Consider the following 18,253-nt stretch of genomic DNA (forward strand, 5'->3'; position numbering starts at 1 on the left):
AATTTGAGCTCAATAACCTTTCAGTTCCATAAGTTAACACTTAAGAGAACCATTATTCATTTCCTCTCGGTAAGGTATAGATTTCATATCTGTATATTATCTCCCCAGCCATTTACATCAATGAGTTCCAAAAACAAGAGTTTTCAGCCTGATCATTTTGACAAACCATAACGAGTGAATCAAAGAACTCAAATGACATAAACATGAGTTCATAATAACTTCAGGATTAAGATCAATTTGCATATGATCATCTTATTGATATGTTTAATTAATACTTATAAAAAAAACAGTATTTAGTTAAGTATTAATATCATATCAGGTCTCGTTCATATATAACCACTTTAGACAAAGTACCTCTACTAAGATGTCCTACTAAATCAGTAATCTGGATCTAGATTATATGTATTCATAATACACGTGAAGCATACTTACAATATTTAATCCAAAGATTCCATATAACTTTATTTTAATGTGAACTATTTAAATTTGTTCCCTACAATCTTAATCCTCTCGTACCAATAAAAGATTGTAGTTACAATAGAATTTTTTTGATATTCATATAATATTATTCTAATAATAGTAATAAAGAATCACTGTATGCAAAAATTCATTTTAATTATTTATTACATAAAACATTGTCCAATACATATATTTTTTAGGACACGATTCCCAACATTAACACCTCTCAAAAGCGAGACATATAGTTCGTACTATTTGGTAACCCTCCATACTTTTCTCTTTGGTAAAGAATGGCATTAAAATCACCCACCAAACACCACAATAGAGTTGACAATGAATGAAGACTGAACCAGGTCTCACGAATGTCGTCTATGGCAGGTGGCCGGATTTCCATACACGCAAGTTAACTGCCACTTGAGACTGTCAAGAAGTGCCACTACACATTCAATATAGCTCTTCCCATACTTACCAATTTCAATATCAAATTTCGACTCCCAGCACAAAATAAGTCCCCCCACTTCACCCTCAACAATTGACATGGATTCTGTTAGGATAGCCTAACCTTTCATGAACCTAGTAGGCTCGATTCCCATGAAGTAATGTCTCCAATAAAAACACCACATTAGGTCATGACTTTTGTACGAGCCCATGCAAGTTACCGAATGCACTGGAGTTACCCAAGCCCTAGGCATTCTAAGATATTATTTTCATGATGAGCGGCGAGGTTGCTCCACAACCTTCGCAAATAGTGTCATTCTCAGAGCATCACCTAAAACTTTTTGGACCTTAATTTCCTTCTCAACCCAACACTCTTCACAACCACATTTCTTACAGTCGTCATCCCCCAAATTTAAAGAGAGCGTCTTAGCCTTATTAGTTGCATGGGACTTCTATTTACGAAATGACCCTTCCCCACCATGGACACCCAGAACGAGAATTAAAAATCTAGTGTCTCTGTTTGGTTGTCACTCTCTGTTGGACCAAGTGTTTCCAAATTTAAAATCAACATCCTCTTCTCTGAACCATTACCATCCTCAATAATTATCCCCGACGTAAGCCCCATGAAGACTCCATGCATAGATGACATTGGAGCCACATCTAAAGATGTAATGTTAGAAAGAGAAGCAGCATCAGGTGAACTTTTAGCTTTAAAACTAACATGGTCATCCTCACGTGGCTCTTTTAAAAATTCACTTGACTGCTCCCTTCCTTCAATATCACTTACCATGTTACTCCCATGCACACCATGCCCCAAAGACCTACCCTTTCCATTATCAGTTGACTTACACGATTCTCTCTCATGCAATTTATTCTCTTTAAAGCAATTACCCATAATCAAATCATCCACAATATTAGTACTCATCCCACAATTCTTGGTGGACAATTTAGCTCTTGGAAAGGAAAACTTACAAGCAACAGTATCTCCATCGACGGTCTCTCTCTTGGTATCGACATCGTTCACCACCTAGTGTAGCTCACTTATCACCACCTAAGACCTCTAATCATGGCTTGATCCTCCATACTCACCTCCACTAGGCCCCATTGGGTGGCAAACAATGCCACCCCTACCACATCCCTGAACCCTAAATGAACCCCTTTGCATGTTACCATCCCCACCACTTGTAAGATTTTCTCTTCCCACATTCTCCTTTGCAAAAGGAATAAGAAAATGGCTAGACCAAATCCAAGTCCCGTAATTGAGTTGTTCAATACAATCAACAAAACCACCTGGATCTTTAGCACAAATTTAACCCCATGGTCTATCACACCACATTGAAAGAAAAATTATGGCAGTCGCTCATAATGAAAATCCACTCACTCCGTATGTGGATCATCCCGTAGAAAAATACGGGATCCCCTCCGAAGTAGAAGAAAAATATCCATTCGAACTCTAATTCGCACAAAACGGCCAAAGCATTTACCATGTTCAACTGCTTCAACCTCTAAGCATACTTCAATTCAATCCCCAATCAATTCTATTTTTTAGTTTGTTGTTTTGTACATGTACAATATACAAATTTTATTCCACTATGTAGTGTGATTTTAAAAAAATTCATTTACAATACATATAGCTTACAGACTAATTGTGTATCTGATTTGTTCTTTACATTTATATTTAAATAACATAATTATAAAAAATAGAGAGACTAGGTTTAACCTATGTCTCTAATCTATGATATGAACTAGATTACCATCAAGCTAATACTACTACAAAAAGCTCAATTCGTGTCAATTTCTAATTGATGCTAAAGGGTTTTTGCGTCAATGTCAAAGTGACATGGAATTCATTAACCCAAACTTTACTCAATTTAGCATCAGTTAGAAACTGACAAAAATGAGTTTTTGAAATAGTAGTGCTCACCGACGTGAATGCCCATGTCTTTAGTGACAAAACAAATAGTATAAATTTATGCCATCCTTCAACAATATTATCTTTACAATGAATCAAAGAGAACTGTTACCATAAATCCCTATTTTCAATCTCTTAGTCATACATATGCTAGTATTTTGACAGGTGTAAAGTTATATATATCAAATGGTTAAAAAAAATCTGACATACTTTATTTACTAAATTGCCATTATTATTTTTTTTATAAAAAATTGTCATTATTTTACTAATATACTTATTTTTATAACTCAACTTAATTATAATTTTCATTATATATATATGATATCGTTAGGAGTTGTCTTCAAATCTATCTATATAATAAATGTGTAGATAACAAAATTTTTTGGTTTTAACGGTTTTTTTTTTTTTTAAGGTTAACTTTAACGGAATATTCTTATATTTAACATAATATTCTTATATTTAACAGTAGTTTCTAAACACTTAAAGTTAAATAAAATAAAATCAATAATTAAAAAATTAAAATAGGATATTTTTGAGATATTTTGCAATGATAATTATTTAAAAATAATTCATAATTAAACAAATTAAAAATAAGACATTTTTCAGATATTTTACAATGATAATTATTTTTAAAAAATAAATAATTAAACAAATTAAAATATGATATTTTTTAGATGTTTTACAATGATAATTATTTAAAAATAATAAAATCATATGTTTTATAACTTAAATAAATATTTAATTAAACTTAAACTCACTTATTAGAATAATATCATAATAAACATATAATATAATCTACTGTAAATTAGCACCAAATTGTTTTTTTTTTAAAACTTGAAAAAAACTTAAATTTAAAATCTGCGTATAATATTTAATATTACATTAAACATATAATATATAATCTCTTGTTGTCACTCCCAAATTCATAAACTAGAATAAACATAAACTTAAACAAAATAAATAAATTATTTAATTAAACTACGATATTTATTTCAAAATTTATATAACATTAATATAAATTTAATAAAAAATAATTACTAAATTCTTGTTACACCCAGATTTCGAGACAAGAAATTATGACCTCGAAGGCTGGACTCGTCGAGTGTGAGCTTGAGATATATAAAAATGTGTGTTCATGGTACAACTGTAAAACCCTCGAAGCAAGACGGCAACCTCGAAGACATGTAGCCTCGGGATTCTTTCTGAGCTCGAAAGAACATAGCATCAGGATACATCCGTTATCGAGTGTCTTCAGATCGAGTAGCCCGAGCTTAAAGAGTGCAAGCTCGAAATATGACAGCCTCGACGGTATTTATCTGCCCCGACCAGGTCTTGGAGTAAGACGGTCAGTTCGTAACCTGTCTGTAAACCTTGACTAATGCGATGTTGATTGCTGATCTCGGAGATTTGATGAATCATCGTAATGCGTTTTGTACATTTAAAGATATTTATTGTTGTAACATCCCGACATTAAAGGGATATTAACAAGTCTGTTATCCATTTTCCTGGTCTTTAGGGGACGTTTCCTTGTATATAGGAGTTACAACATTTAATATCATTTTTTCAATTAATAAGCAGGAGTATCTTCCCGAAATATGTGGGAATGAATTCTGAAAACTCTCTATAAATAGAGAGGTCATGAACACTTAAAGGGGGGACGGATCTTTTCCTATCCAAAGAAAAAACTCCAAGTTCTAATAAAATAGACTCGTGGACTAGGCAGATTTAACTGCTAAACCACGTAAAACCCTTGTTGTTCCACCATACTATTCATTTGCACCATAGTTCTTATTGTTTAATTGCTCAACATTTTAAGTTGACGAAAAACAGCGTCAGCAGTTTGGTGCTTTCATTGAGAGCCTTAAGCAATACAATCCCTTATTAGCTATGGCTGCAAATGATCCGAATATTCCTGAAGAAAACTATCCACGCCGCCCAGGGAAACAGCCGATGACGAATCCAAAACCAGAAGAGAGAAGTGAGTCCTTCGATTCTCGTGGACCTCCGACACCACCAGCCCCCAGGGACGACGAGGACATGTACTATAATCCTGAGCGATATGTTCCCATTGTGGAACTCAAAAATCGTCTGTTAAGAAAATAGTTGGCTGAGGCCAAGAAAGGTAATGAAGAATTAACTAGATTGGCTGCGGAGGCACAAGCGGCTCAGCCTCAACCTCCGTCTGAGGCCCAGGTCCCTCCTCCATGAGACGTTCATGTTCCTCCCTGTAGACCTCGTGGGCAACCTCGCAAATATGCCGCCACAAGAAGAACGGAGCAAGCTCTGCCACCGGCAGAACAACCTGCCGCTTCGAGGCCCCGAAGAAACACCCGGACTACAGCTTCGGTTAACTCAACTGCTGAGTTACCAGATGAAACTGGGAATAACCGAGCCCCTGCAGAGGCTCAGACTCAGAATCCTGGTAACACACAGAATGTTACCGAGCCGGCACAGGTGAACTCGAGACCATCCAGACCCCAAAATGGGTGGCAGCCACCATCGCCCATACGGTTCCCTCCATCGCCAATAAGATATCCCTCACCGCCTCGAAGAAACACACAACCGACTCAGGGTGATAGGGAAAGGCGAGCTGGATGGAAGCAGGGGAATGGAGAAACTACTAGAGAACGGAGAGGCGCCCAGCCTACGAGAAGCCAAATGTCTCGGTCTCGCACTGCAGAGATGAGGCAGCCTGAAAGGAATCCATCTCGAAATAATTATGCAACGAGCCTCGCCAGCGATGACTCAGGAGACACCAGATCAGTCAGTATGTATGATCAAGGACGTAGAAATACTGGGAACCAAAGGAACCACCCTGACCTGCGGGAACACTTGAATCAAAATCGGGGAGTGGTAATCCCTCGAACCCAAACCTGAGAGATCGCCTAAATGGATGCAAGGATCCCATGCGAAGGCGCGAGCCTGGAATTATGATCAACGATAACCAATTTCAGGCGAAACCCCCTGTGGATCCAGTTCAGGAAAGAATTGATCAACTAGAAAGAGCATTTAGGCTCTTACAGAATGAGTGAGGCCAGAATCGGGACGAAGATTCTGATGAGGATCTTGAACCATTCGCTCCCCACATTTCCAACACTCCGTTTCCTCAGGGGTTTCAGATTCCTCATGTCCCACCTTTTGAAGGGAAATTCGACCCATACAGTCACTTAAGTACATTCAACACTATTATCAGGGCAAGTAATGTGGGTTACGAGCTCAGATGCATGTTGTTCCAAGCATCGCTTACAGGACCAGCAAAAAGTTGGTTCGAAAAATATAAGAGGCATTCAATCACTTCTTGGGATCAGCTATCAAGGGATTTCAAGAAGCAATTTAGAGCCATGATCGGGATAAGGCCCGAGGCATCGACCCTGACCAACGTCCGGAAACAACCAAATGAAACGCTGAAAAGCTATCTTACAAGATTTAATCTGGAAGTCGCCCGAGCTCGTGATGTAGACGACATCAGTCATTTAAAGGGCGTCCAAGATGGGGTAATCTCGAGAAGTCCTCTCTGGGAAGATATGCAGAGGAAGCCTGTGAGGTCCATAACTGAGTTTAATAGACGAGCTCAGAGGTTTGTCAATGTAGAAGAGGCGAGGTCGACACTGAATATGATCTCTCAACCCATAACTACAACGACAAACGTAAACTCTGCCTCAACCTCGGTAGACCCATTAGCCTCAAAACCCCTGCAGAAAACCCTTCCAAAAGAAAGAAGAATGAAGGAAATAACCCTGAGGCAGAAGGGGGAAAGAAGAAGAAAAGGGAAAGGTATTTCTCCGTGTACAAGGTGTACACCCAGCTCAACGAGTCTCGGGAGAATATTTATCTGGCTAATGAAAACCAGGTCCCTTTCAGGCGTCCAGACCCCATGAGAAACCACCAAAGGTCTAATAGAGACTCCAGTAAATACTGTCGATTTCACAGAGATACTGGGCACACTACTGATGAGTGCAGGCAACTGAAGGACGAGATCGAAGGTCTGATCTCGAGAGGATACTTCAGGTAGTATGTCAGGAACAAGAACAACAATCAAGCTTCTACCAACCAGAGGACAGCTGCACTACCGCCTGCCCAAAACAACAATTCCCGGGCTAGGGAAGAAGAAAGACCCCCTCCGATTGATGGAGAAGATGTGGTAACCATCTCGGGCGGGCCTCACCTCGCAGGATCGGGCAAGAACGCCCAAAAGCGATATGTGAATGAGCTGAAAACAGGGGACGTGTCCCCTTATGAACCCGAACCCAGAGCTCCAAAGTACCAAAAGGTTGAATCTCAGCCTATAACCTTTACTGAGGATGATGCGTCCCATGTTCAGTTTCCTCACAACGACCCACTGGTCATCACTCTTCAGCTCGCGAACAAGAGGCTTCACCGAGTTCTTATTGATAATGGGAGCTCAGTGAACATTCTCTATAAGGTCACCTTAGAAAAGATGGGACTCACGCTTCGTGACCTAAAAGCTTGTGCAACGACGTTGTATTGTTTTTCAGAAGAAGGGATTGCCTGTATGGGGTCCATTGAACTCCCTGTGACCATAGGAGACTACCCAGTCTCAACAACCAAGATGATGGAGTTCATAGTAGTGGTCCTGCCATCGACCTACAACGTGCTGCTCGGGAGACCCGCCCTAGTAGGGCTGGGGGCAGTCTCGTCTGTAAGGCACTTGGCCATCAAGTTCCCGACATCTAGTGGCATCGGGACATTGAAGGGAGACCAATTAGCCGCAAGGGAATGCTATAGCATTTCCATAAGAGGAAATAAGCAGAAGAGCGCACAAGCACTCATCATTATTCAGAATAAAGATGGGACAGTCTTTGAGATAGATGAAGAAATCGATCCAAGAATAGAGGAAAGAGCTGATCTTGAACCATTGGAAGAGCTCGAAGATATCAGGCTCGAAGAAGCAGACCCCCCGAAAATAGTAAAGGTCGAGAAAAACCTCCCCAAAGAAACCAAATAGCAATTAATTTGTTTTTTGAAGAAGAACTAGGATGTCTTCGCATGGTCACATTCGGACAAGATAGGGATAAGTCCAAATGTGGTGAGTCACGCGTTGAATATCGACAAAAGCTTCCCGCTGAAGCAGCAAAAGCGAAGACTACTAGATGACGATAGGTTGAAGGCCCTTAAAGAGGAAGTCGACAAATTAAAGGCAAACCGATTCATCAGGGATGCTTTTTACCCCGATTGGTTAGCCAACCCGGTACTAGTCCCGAAGCCTAACGGGACATGGCAGACCTATATTGACTACTCGGACCTCAACAAGGCCTGTCCTAAGGACTGCTTCCCTTTACCTCGGATCGACCAGCTCGTGGATGCCACGGCAGGGCATGGATTCATGTCATTCATGGATGGCTATTCTGGATATAACTAGATTTCCATGCATGCCCCTGACCAAGAGCATACGAGTTTCATAATAGACAAAGGGTTGTATTGTTATAACGTCATGCCATTCGGGCTCAAAAATGCTGGAGCCACTTACCAGCGACTCGTGAACATGATGTTCTCCGAACAAATAGTTAATAACATATAAGTTTATGTTGACGATATGTTAGTTAAATCTCAACTTAACAATAACCATGTGGATGACCTCGAAGAATGCTTCGCTGTGTTACGGACATATAACATGAAACTCAACCCTCAGAAGTGCTCCTTCGGAGTATCTTCAGAAAAACTCCTGGGATTCAATGTAAATGCTCGGGGAATAGAAGCTAATCCAGACAAAATCCAAGCTCTGATTAATATGCCCTCACCTCAGAAGCATAAGGATGTCCAAAGTTTGACTGGCAGGATGGCAGCGTTAAGTAGGTTCATCTCGAAATCTACGGACCATTGTCTTCCATTTTTCAATCTTTTGAGGGGAGGCAAGAAATTCGAATGGACGGAGGAATGCGAGTTGGCTTTTCAAGAGCTCAAGAAACACCTCGCAAAACCCCCCATATTGTCAAAACCCATTACGGGAGAAGTCCTGTACCTGTACCTTGCTACGATCGAGCACGCCATAAGCGCGGTACTCATGCGGGAAGAAGAAAAGGTGCAAAGACCCGTACATTATGTCAGTAAAAGGTTACTAGGGGCAGAATCGAGATATCCCTTAATGGAGAAGTTAGCTCTCAGCCTAATTCATTCATCTCAAAAGCTTCGACCCTATTTTCAGGCGCACCCCATCCATGTACTTACCGATCAACCACTAAGACAAGTCCTGTCCAAGCCAGAAGCCTCAGGTCGACTGCTCAAATGGGTCGTTGAACTCGGACAATTCGAGATCACTTATCATCCAAGGACGACCATAAGAGGACGGGCCTTGGCAGACTTCATAGTGGAGTGCATTGGCGTGGCCAACGACAAAGTTATAACCCCGGCCCGTGAGCTGTGAAAACTTTATGTTGACGGTTCTTCTACTGAAAATGGATCGGGAGCAGGAGTAATTTTGATCACCCCAGCAGGAAGCCGATTTCATTATGCCTTGAGATTTTACTTCGACGCGTCGAATAACGAAGCTGAATACGAGGCTCTATTGGCAGGACTCCGTATAGCCAAGGAACTCAAAGCCAAAGCGATACATTGCTATAGTGACTCCCAGTTGGTGGTTAATCAAATTTTAGGAGAATACCAGGCTCATGGTACGAGAATGGCAGCATATTTAGAAAAGGCAAAATCAGCACTGGGGCATTTCGAGTTCTATGCGATAGAACAGTTCCCTCGAGAGCAGAACTCAAATGCGGACGCCTTAGCCAGGCTTGCGACCTCCACCGAGACTGACGAGCTAAGTGTCGTGCCAATCGAACATCTTGCGACACCCAGCATTCACGAGCCTGAGCAGGAGGATGTTTGCATGATCAACTCCGAGCCAACTTGGATGACTCTAATAGTTGAATACCTTGAGACCGGCATTCTCCCAGAAAAATGGACCAAGGGCCGAAAAATAATGTATCAGATCCCAAGGTATACCATTATTGATGGAAAGTTGTATAGAAGAGGATATTCCATGCCGCTACTCTGATGTGTGTCCCCACCTGAAGCTAAGAAAATCTTAGAGGAAATTCACGAAGGGTTATGTGGTGACCATACTGGGGGGCATAGCCTATCCAAGAAGATCATACGACAGGGGTACTTCTGGCCTACCATCAAAACAGATTCCTTCGACTACATCAAGAGGTGTGATAAGTGCCAGCGATTCGCCACAATTCCTCGAGCTCCACCCTCTGAGCTAACTATGATGACCTCCCCGTGGCCATTTGTGGTCTGGGGAATCGACCTCATAGGCTCACTGCCGACTGGCAAGGGCGGAGTAAAATACGCAGTAGTCGTCGTAGATTACTTCACGAAGTGGACTGAAGTCGAACCTTTGGCAACAATAACCTCGAAGAAAGTCCTTGACTTCGTAGTAAAAAACATCATATGCGGATATGGGATGCCAAGGTAGATTGTGTCCGATAACGGTACTCAATTCGACAGCGATCTATTTACCAAATTTTGCAAAAAAAATGGGATAATAAAGAGCTTTTCATCAGTGCCCATCCCCAGGCGAATGGCCAGGTCGAAGCTATAAATAAGACCCTAAAGAGTTCGCTAAAGAAAAAGTTGGAAGAAGCTAAAGGAAGATGGCCCGAAGAATTGCCCCAAGTTCTATGGGCATATAGAACCACTGCCCGTACAGCAACAGGACATACCCCATTTTCTCTGGCGTATGGTTGCGAGGCTATGTTGCCAATCGAGGTCGAAATTCCACAATTCGAACCCTCTCTTATGACCAAACCTCGAACCACTCTCAGCTCGAAGAAACTCTGGACCTGATCGAAGAAAGAAGGAACAAAGCTCAATTAAAAAATGTTGCATACCAACTGTAATGCCCCAAATTTCCTAATGAGGTTTAGGACCTTGATTAGGAGGCCGGGAGGGCCATAATTGATTTATTATAGTATTTAATGATTATATGCATGTTTACGTGAATTATATTATTATATGATGGTGAATGCATGCATATGGGTTCATGTATTGATTATGAGGGTAATTTGGTAATTTGGTCACTGTGGGCGTAATTGTATATTTTGGGTGCATGGTTGTGATTAATTAATATAGCCACATTATAAGGTGGATCGGTTCGAGCTATTCGACATGAGACGATCATGAGATGTAAGTGTTCGGTCTAGTCATAACGGGTTTAAGTTCGGGGCTCAGGGTGAGTCTCGGGGTGAATTTAAAGATTAGAGCATTACCGGGAATTAAAGGGTAATGGGATATGATTTATTGGTATTTGGGAATATTGAGAATAGCGGGAATTGGAAAGCATTAATTATAATTAACGAGATAGGCGGGAAAGGACGGTTTTACCCTTGGAAGCCTTTAAAGGTGTTTATTTGGCTTAAGGGCATTATGGTCTTTTGACCTTAAGGATTTATATCATTTTTGGGGTTTGGAAGGCTGTAGAAAATACAGAACCAAAACAAAGAACCCCATCCTCATCTCTCCCTTTCTTCCCGTACAAGCTTCTCCCTTCACTTTTCTTTGAATTTTGAGAGCCCAAATTGAGGAGCTGAGCTAGGAGATCAAAGGTGGGAGCTAGGGAACTTGACTCAGACATTTAAGGGGATTCAAAATCGTTTTTAAGGTGAGTTCTAGCCATTGAATTCAGGTTATGCTCTGTTTTCCTTTTGGTTTTCAGCTTAAGGTTTTTGATGTAGAAAGTGGGAATCAAGGGGAGTTTTTGTGTATGTTTGGTTGGGTTTTGATGAGGGGGAGTTATGGGTGATGTTTAGAGGTTTAATTGAGTGTTTGTAGAAGGTTTGGAACTAGTTTGAAGGCTTGGCTCTAAGGGAATATGCAGGGGAGGTCGAGCTGGTGCGTTGATGATTTTTGGCTGATCTGGGTAATGAGCCGCGGCCTGGCTTTTGTGTGCCGCAGCCTAAGGTGGCTTCAGAGGTAGTAATGCCTCTGTCAGGGAGATGAGCCGCGGCATGGCTGTGGTGAGCCGCGGCCCATCAGGGCATTTTTGGCTGAAATTGTGTTTTTAGCTTAGGGATGCTTACCATAGGCCTCGGGGTTGATCTTACTACTTGGTTAAGTGTGGATTGATGTCCCGGAGGCTAGATATTGGTTTGGGAACTTAAGTTGATCATTTTTATTGATGATACCTTATATTTGGTTGTGGCTAGGTGACCGGTAAAGGACTAAAAGTTGATCATTCTCAAGGGTCGTTCTTTTAATCATTGTAGCTCGAATCTGAGGTAAGAAAACTACACCCTGTGTATATGTGACATGCATGGCTATTATTGATGCATGTTGGTTGATTATTGAGTATGACATGCATGGCTATTCTTGATGCATGTTGGTTGGTTATTAAGCGTGACATGCATGGCTGCTATTGGTGCATGTTGGATTGCTGGATATATTGCATATGATGCATGAGAAACATGTGATTAGGACATGCTTTGTATACTGAGTATGATATCGTTCAGATCTTGAGCCTCTGTGTTTATGCATGGTCCTAATTGTACTAATACCTGTTTAGTAAGCATGCTGAATACCTTGTTTATGGTTATGGAACATGTGATATATGATTGATGGCATGACTTACTTGTGTATGACACTGACTAGTCAGGGACCGACTCTAAAGTCGAGAATCATGCATTGAGTGGCTCTAGGGCACTAATGCCAGACCGACCCTAAGGTCGATGATCATGCATTGAATAGCTCCATGGCATTAATGCGGGACCGACCCTAAGGTCGAAGAACTTATAAGCGCTTGCCTGGTCTGTGACCAGATGTTTATAGCCAAGGTATATGACCCCGGTGACTGTTTGTCACATGGCTAGGGGACGTTGTCCATAGCACGACTCTAGAGTCGGGAGGAAGGTTATGTTAGTGACCATTCACCATGCACCTGTCCTGATCAAACTTATGAACGAATCACTTATCAGTTAAGCCCTGGTGACCCTATCATCACATGGCTAGAGGGAGCTATGCTCATTATTGTGACTTTTGGCTATTGTCACCTATTTGCTTGGACTGATAGTCCTAGATGGTTATTATGATCGTTTTTGATATTATATCATGCTTTATTGTGTTTTCTTGCTGGGCTTTGGCTCACAGGTGCTACGTGGTGCAGGTAAAGGCAAGAGGAAGCTGGACTATCCTTGAGTTGAAGAGCTTAGGTGATGATGTGTACATATGCAGCTGCTCGTCCACCACGGCCGAGGTTTAAAGTGGAACTAGGGTTGAACCCTGTTTTGCTGCTTAGAACGGCCTGTTGTAAATATTTTCTGTAATAAACTCTGAAATTATATTTTCGGGATCCCAATGTATATATATTAAACGTTCTAGTGAATCGTTACATCCTAGCCAAGGTTTTTAATCCCTAAATCGCTAATCATACTTAGTTCACGATTTTGGCCAAATGACTCGATTAGCGAGTTTAGCACTGTTTACAAGGCACACCGTAACGGTCCCAGGGGTTGGGGCGTTACACCAACAGCGAGCTACCCAGTACTTCAACAAAAGAGTTCAAAATAGAAAATTCGGCGTAGGAGATTTGGTGCTGAGGCATGTATTCTTGGCAACACGGGATCCCGCAGCTGGCGTACTCGGGCCAAATTGGGAAGGACCTTATCAGATAGAATCAGTCATCTGACCTGGCGTATATAAGTTGGCAAGATTGAATGGAAGTTTGGTCCCACGAGCATGGAATGGCGAACACCTACGACCTTACTATCAATAGTATAGGAAGGATGTCGCCTATAACCATGCTTGTTTGTCTTTACTATTTCTCTATTTTTGGATTATTCGAATAAAGTTTGATTTCATTTTAATATGTTGTATTGTTTGCAATCTCTCTTAATTGAATAACCTATGATCACAATCATAGGATATTAAGGGGGCATTAGTGGTACATATACCATCGGCTTGAAAAAATAAAATAGCATATACGAAAAATATACAAGTGTTTGGATATAACCAAATGTGTGAGCTAAGATAGTTTGGATATAACCAAACTGTAAAAAATATACAAGTGTTTGGATATAAAAAAATGCGCGAGCTAAGATAGTTTGGATATAACCAAACTATCAAAAACATACAAGTGTTTGGATATAACTAAATGCGCAAGCTAAGATAGTTTGGATATAACCAAACTATCAAAAACATACAAGTGTTTGGACGTAACCAAATTATCAAGAGTTAAAAATGTTTGGATATAACCAAATATGCAAACTAGATTAATAATATAAGTGTATGGATTACAAACCAAGCACGACCTTAATAGGTTTGGAACAAACCAGCTAAAACTAATCGACGGTAAGTTGGAGCATAAACCCACTTCGCATTAAGTCGAGATCAAGGCTGGAGTATCTTGCAAAACGATAGTTTCGATCTCATAACCTCGGGGAGCTACCCAAGGACGAGAAAAAGTAACTAAAAAAGTAAGATATAAGTAAACCATTTGCATTACACACTATATAAGTACTTTCGGGTGCATGGTAAAAGTAATCACCGACCTTGATAAAATAACGAGAACGGAAACAGATATTTCGAGCAAACTGTGCATGAATGCATTGAACCTCGAACTTAAATCCAAACTATGTTTGTATGAATAAATAGGCATATATGACACTTTGATATAAAATGCGCAAAATATTTCAATCCAAGAAATGTAAAGAAAATGTATTAAAATAAAGTAAAAAAATGATATCTCAAAAGCCAGCTCTTTCACGAGCTGTAAAATTGTCTTGGCCTCGGGGGCATAAGAAACAAAAATCAATCATAAAAAACTGTTTAAAGAAATTCAGAGGGACGCAGCCCTGAGGCAAGATTTAAGAAGAATGAGCATTCTCCTTGGCCTTCTCAGCATCGACATCACCCCTGGCTCCCTCTGCCTCATCCCGAGCAGTCTCCTCCTCATCAAGCCGAGTTTTCCATTTAGCCACGAACTTTGCTTCAAGAGGGCCTAAGAAGCTGGTATCAAGGTCAACATTGTTTGCCCAGATTCTGTACATGGCCATGTCGACTGCCCGGTCCTTCTTCTCCTTAAACTCTTCAAGAAGACGAGTATTTTCACCCTCCATGATCTCAAAAGTGGCAGCCTTCTCTTCTTCGAGCTTGGTATTGATCTCCTTGGCCTGAGCATTCTCCTTCTCAAGCTCCGCGAGCCGGGCATTCAGCTTTTCAAGCTCGGATGTCTTGGCCTTTAGCTCCTCAGCTCCTGCCTCCACCTTTGCCTTTGTGGCCTTGAGCTCGTCACTCAGTTTGAGTTTGAGATCCTTTGCCTCCTGAGCAAAAGACATACTCGTGTGGACCTCGTGGTTCAACCTGTAATTAAGTTGAGCAGAGACAGCAAGAGTCTGACATACGAAGAAATCAAATCAGCATATGAACCAAGTATAGATACAGCTAGAAGCATGAGAAGAAAGGTTACCGCAGCAGTAAGCTCGATGCTCTTCTCGTAAAGAGTATTGCAATCTCGTGCATTGTTCAAAAACTGCCAATGAGAGGCGTCAAAGCTACCAAAACTCTAGCCCACCCGAGATAGAACGTCAAAGCCTAGCGTAGCTCCGTGGGGTCCAGCTGCATTGTCAATCACATACTCATCGGCGTGAGTAGAAACCGAGAGCAACTGTGTTCTTGAGGCTGAGGGTTTCTTCGGAGGTGGGCCAAGTGTGGAATGGACCTGGATTACAGGAGGAGCAGGAGGTAAGGTCGAAGAGGACATCTCGACCTGAGTAGGTGGACTCAAAATAGGGCTCGGAGCAACCGGAGCTGGGGGAGGAGGCATCTTCTCGGTCCTCTTAAGGACCTTAGCAGGCCAATCTGTTTTCCGTGACCCCCTCAGGCATTTACTCCTTTGAGCTCATCCGCTGGCCAATACATTGTCAAGGTCGGAGTCCATCTCACCTGCACATTCACATCACATTATGAGATAGACTAAAACAAAACAAGTTGGCATGATGTAGACAAACAAGGACTGAAAACACAAGTGAAGAGAAACCTAACTGGAACTCTCCCCCGAGCTTGTGCTCGGCGACCACGAAATTCCCCCATCTTCAGAAGAGGCGGGGGGAGTGCCTTCCCTATAGGTGGAAGTCAACCTCGAAAGTTCCCTATAGTCTTCATTCAGGCTATACATGGTGTCGTATTTCCTGAGCCAACTGTCAAACCTATGTACCCTTTCATCTACCCAAGACCATACATAGAAATGGTTCCTATCGTCCTCACACAATATTAATCTATTAGTTTTATGTTTTATTAGTGAGGGAGACCACAAATCCGAGCTAAGGATGACTGTACCTCTCTCATCCAAGCCCGAGCTCGAGGCCTCATCGTTGGCCTCATTTCCCGATTGTGGACTCCTCCAACGCTGAGCTGGAGATGGAGGCCTCGCATTTTTCCTCGGAGGAAGGTTGCCGGATGGGAGAGGCATGAGCTCCCACTGGTCGTACTTCTTATTGGACTAGTCAGATCTAGACTGATCCTCCCCCACAAGGCCGCATGCCCAGAGCTTGTCTTCATGCAGAAGATAGGAAAGGGACCTCCTGCCATAAGGGAGTTGAAGCAGAGCTTCTCTATGCTCTTTCATATCCTTGGTGGGAGTAGGGTGGTGGTAGTTGGCTGGAAGAAAACACATTTCAACTAAATACGAGCCTAAGCAAAATTCGAGCACAAAAAAGAAAGAAGTTGAGATACTTATGAATTCGTCTAAACGAGTAATATCTAGACGGAGCAAGGCCATCCGTCCAGAAGAAGGCTCTCTTGAAGTATGGTGGATGATTGGGTAAATCCCCAAAGATCTTTGGATCCATGGGATAGCTCGAAAGGTAATAGAAGCTGTCCCCTCCCCGAGCTCGGGAGGGATTGCTTTTCAAGCAAAAGAGACACAAAATCTCTTATGGTGAAGGTCCTGCCCACTTTAGCTCGTGGTAGAGCGACCTCAGGGCTGACAAAACCCTGTATGAGTTGGTGTTGAGTTGGAAGGGAGCGAGCCCAACGAAGTCAGTGAAGTCCTTGAAAAAGGATTTCAAGGGTAGCACTGCCCATGCTTTCATGTGTTCTTGGCTCCAAGCCGCGTATCTCAGCTTGCTGTCAGGATTTCCCTCTCCTGGAGCACGACAACTTCGCTCATGGGAGGTCAGAGCTCGACACCTCAGCAAGCTCGAAAATCCGATGCCGTGAAAGGCCAGGATGTTAGTTATCTAACCAAGCGACGTGACCGAGCTCCAGTAGTGCTCGCCCTCGAAGAATTCTCTCCTTGACTGCGAGGTGGAAGGTTCCCCCATTAATGAAAATTGAAGTCTCCCGACTTGAAGGCGACTGTCACTTTGAGCGTAGGGTAAAGAGGAATCGGCCTAGGCTCGGTGTCTGAATCAGGATAAAGGGTGACCCTTAGTTTTCTCCTTTTCCCTTCTTCGACCTCGTCTATCTAGCGTCGGAAGTGGTCTCGAATGTCCTCTTGCTCACGCCTCAGTTCGTGCTCCCGAATTAGGCGCTGGTTCCGAGTAAAAGGAGACTTCAGGCTCGGAGCTACGGGTGAATAAGGAATCGCGAGCTTTGACCCCCACCACTTTCCCGAATTCTGCGACATCTAACAAGAAAGCAAAAGGGTGAGGGCCAAGCGAGCAAGAAATGATGAGATAAGTAGAATTCCTAAGCTCGAATGATCGAGGCTACGAGGCAAGCTCGATCCAAAGGATGAGGCCAATCTCAGAGCATGTAGTCCACCGAAAGAAAAGAAGGTGGACATATTATTGGAAATCCCGATATATCAGGGAAAACAGGTGGCAGTTATTAAAAGGTGATATTTTTGGGAATCGTGCATTCTTTAAAAAAAAACCTTGATTTTGTACCCAATATCTTGGTGTGCAAGATATGTCCTCCGAAATTTGAAAACTCACAAAAGGAACCATATTTGAGCCTTTTTACACAGTAACTGGGTTTGAGTCTAATATCTATCAGTCGAAGCATCCTACTGCATTAAACTAATAAATGGACCAAAAAGAATTTTAGTGCCCACGGTGCAACAGAAGCATAAACATACATAAATAAAATATAATGCAAAGAAGCCATGAACAGAGAGCTTACACAATGCGATTGGCGAAAGCAGAGAAATGGACGATTGTAGAAGCGGCTGCAAATACGATCTCACGGAATCAAAGAGTCCAATGTTACTTTGTCTACTCGGCTTGGAGAACATGCAAGAAATGGGCAAGGAGGTCTCTGGTTTTTCTTTTTTCCTTTTTTCTCTCTGAGATGAATGTGAGAGTAAAAGAAGAAGACGACTGGAGTCCAATTTATAAACCCGTAGGAATGTAAAAAGGCTGGATTAATCTGGGCCATTGGCCATATTTTGTATCAGATCTGACGGTCATGGACAAATGATTCGATGGGACCATAAAGGATGCCAGGGGGATAGACGTGGGCAGGTTTCCAAGGTACTCAAGTACTTTGAGTGGT

This window comes from Humulus lupulus, chromosome 2 (assembly GCF_963169125.1).
Source record: "Humulus lupulus chromosome 2, drHumLupu1.1, whole genome shotgun sequence".
Lineage (NCBI taxonomy): Eukaryota > Viridiplantae > Streptophyta > Magnoliopsida > Rosales > Cannabaceae > Humulus > Humulus lupulus.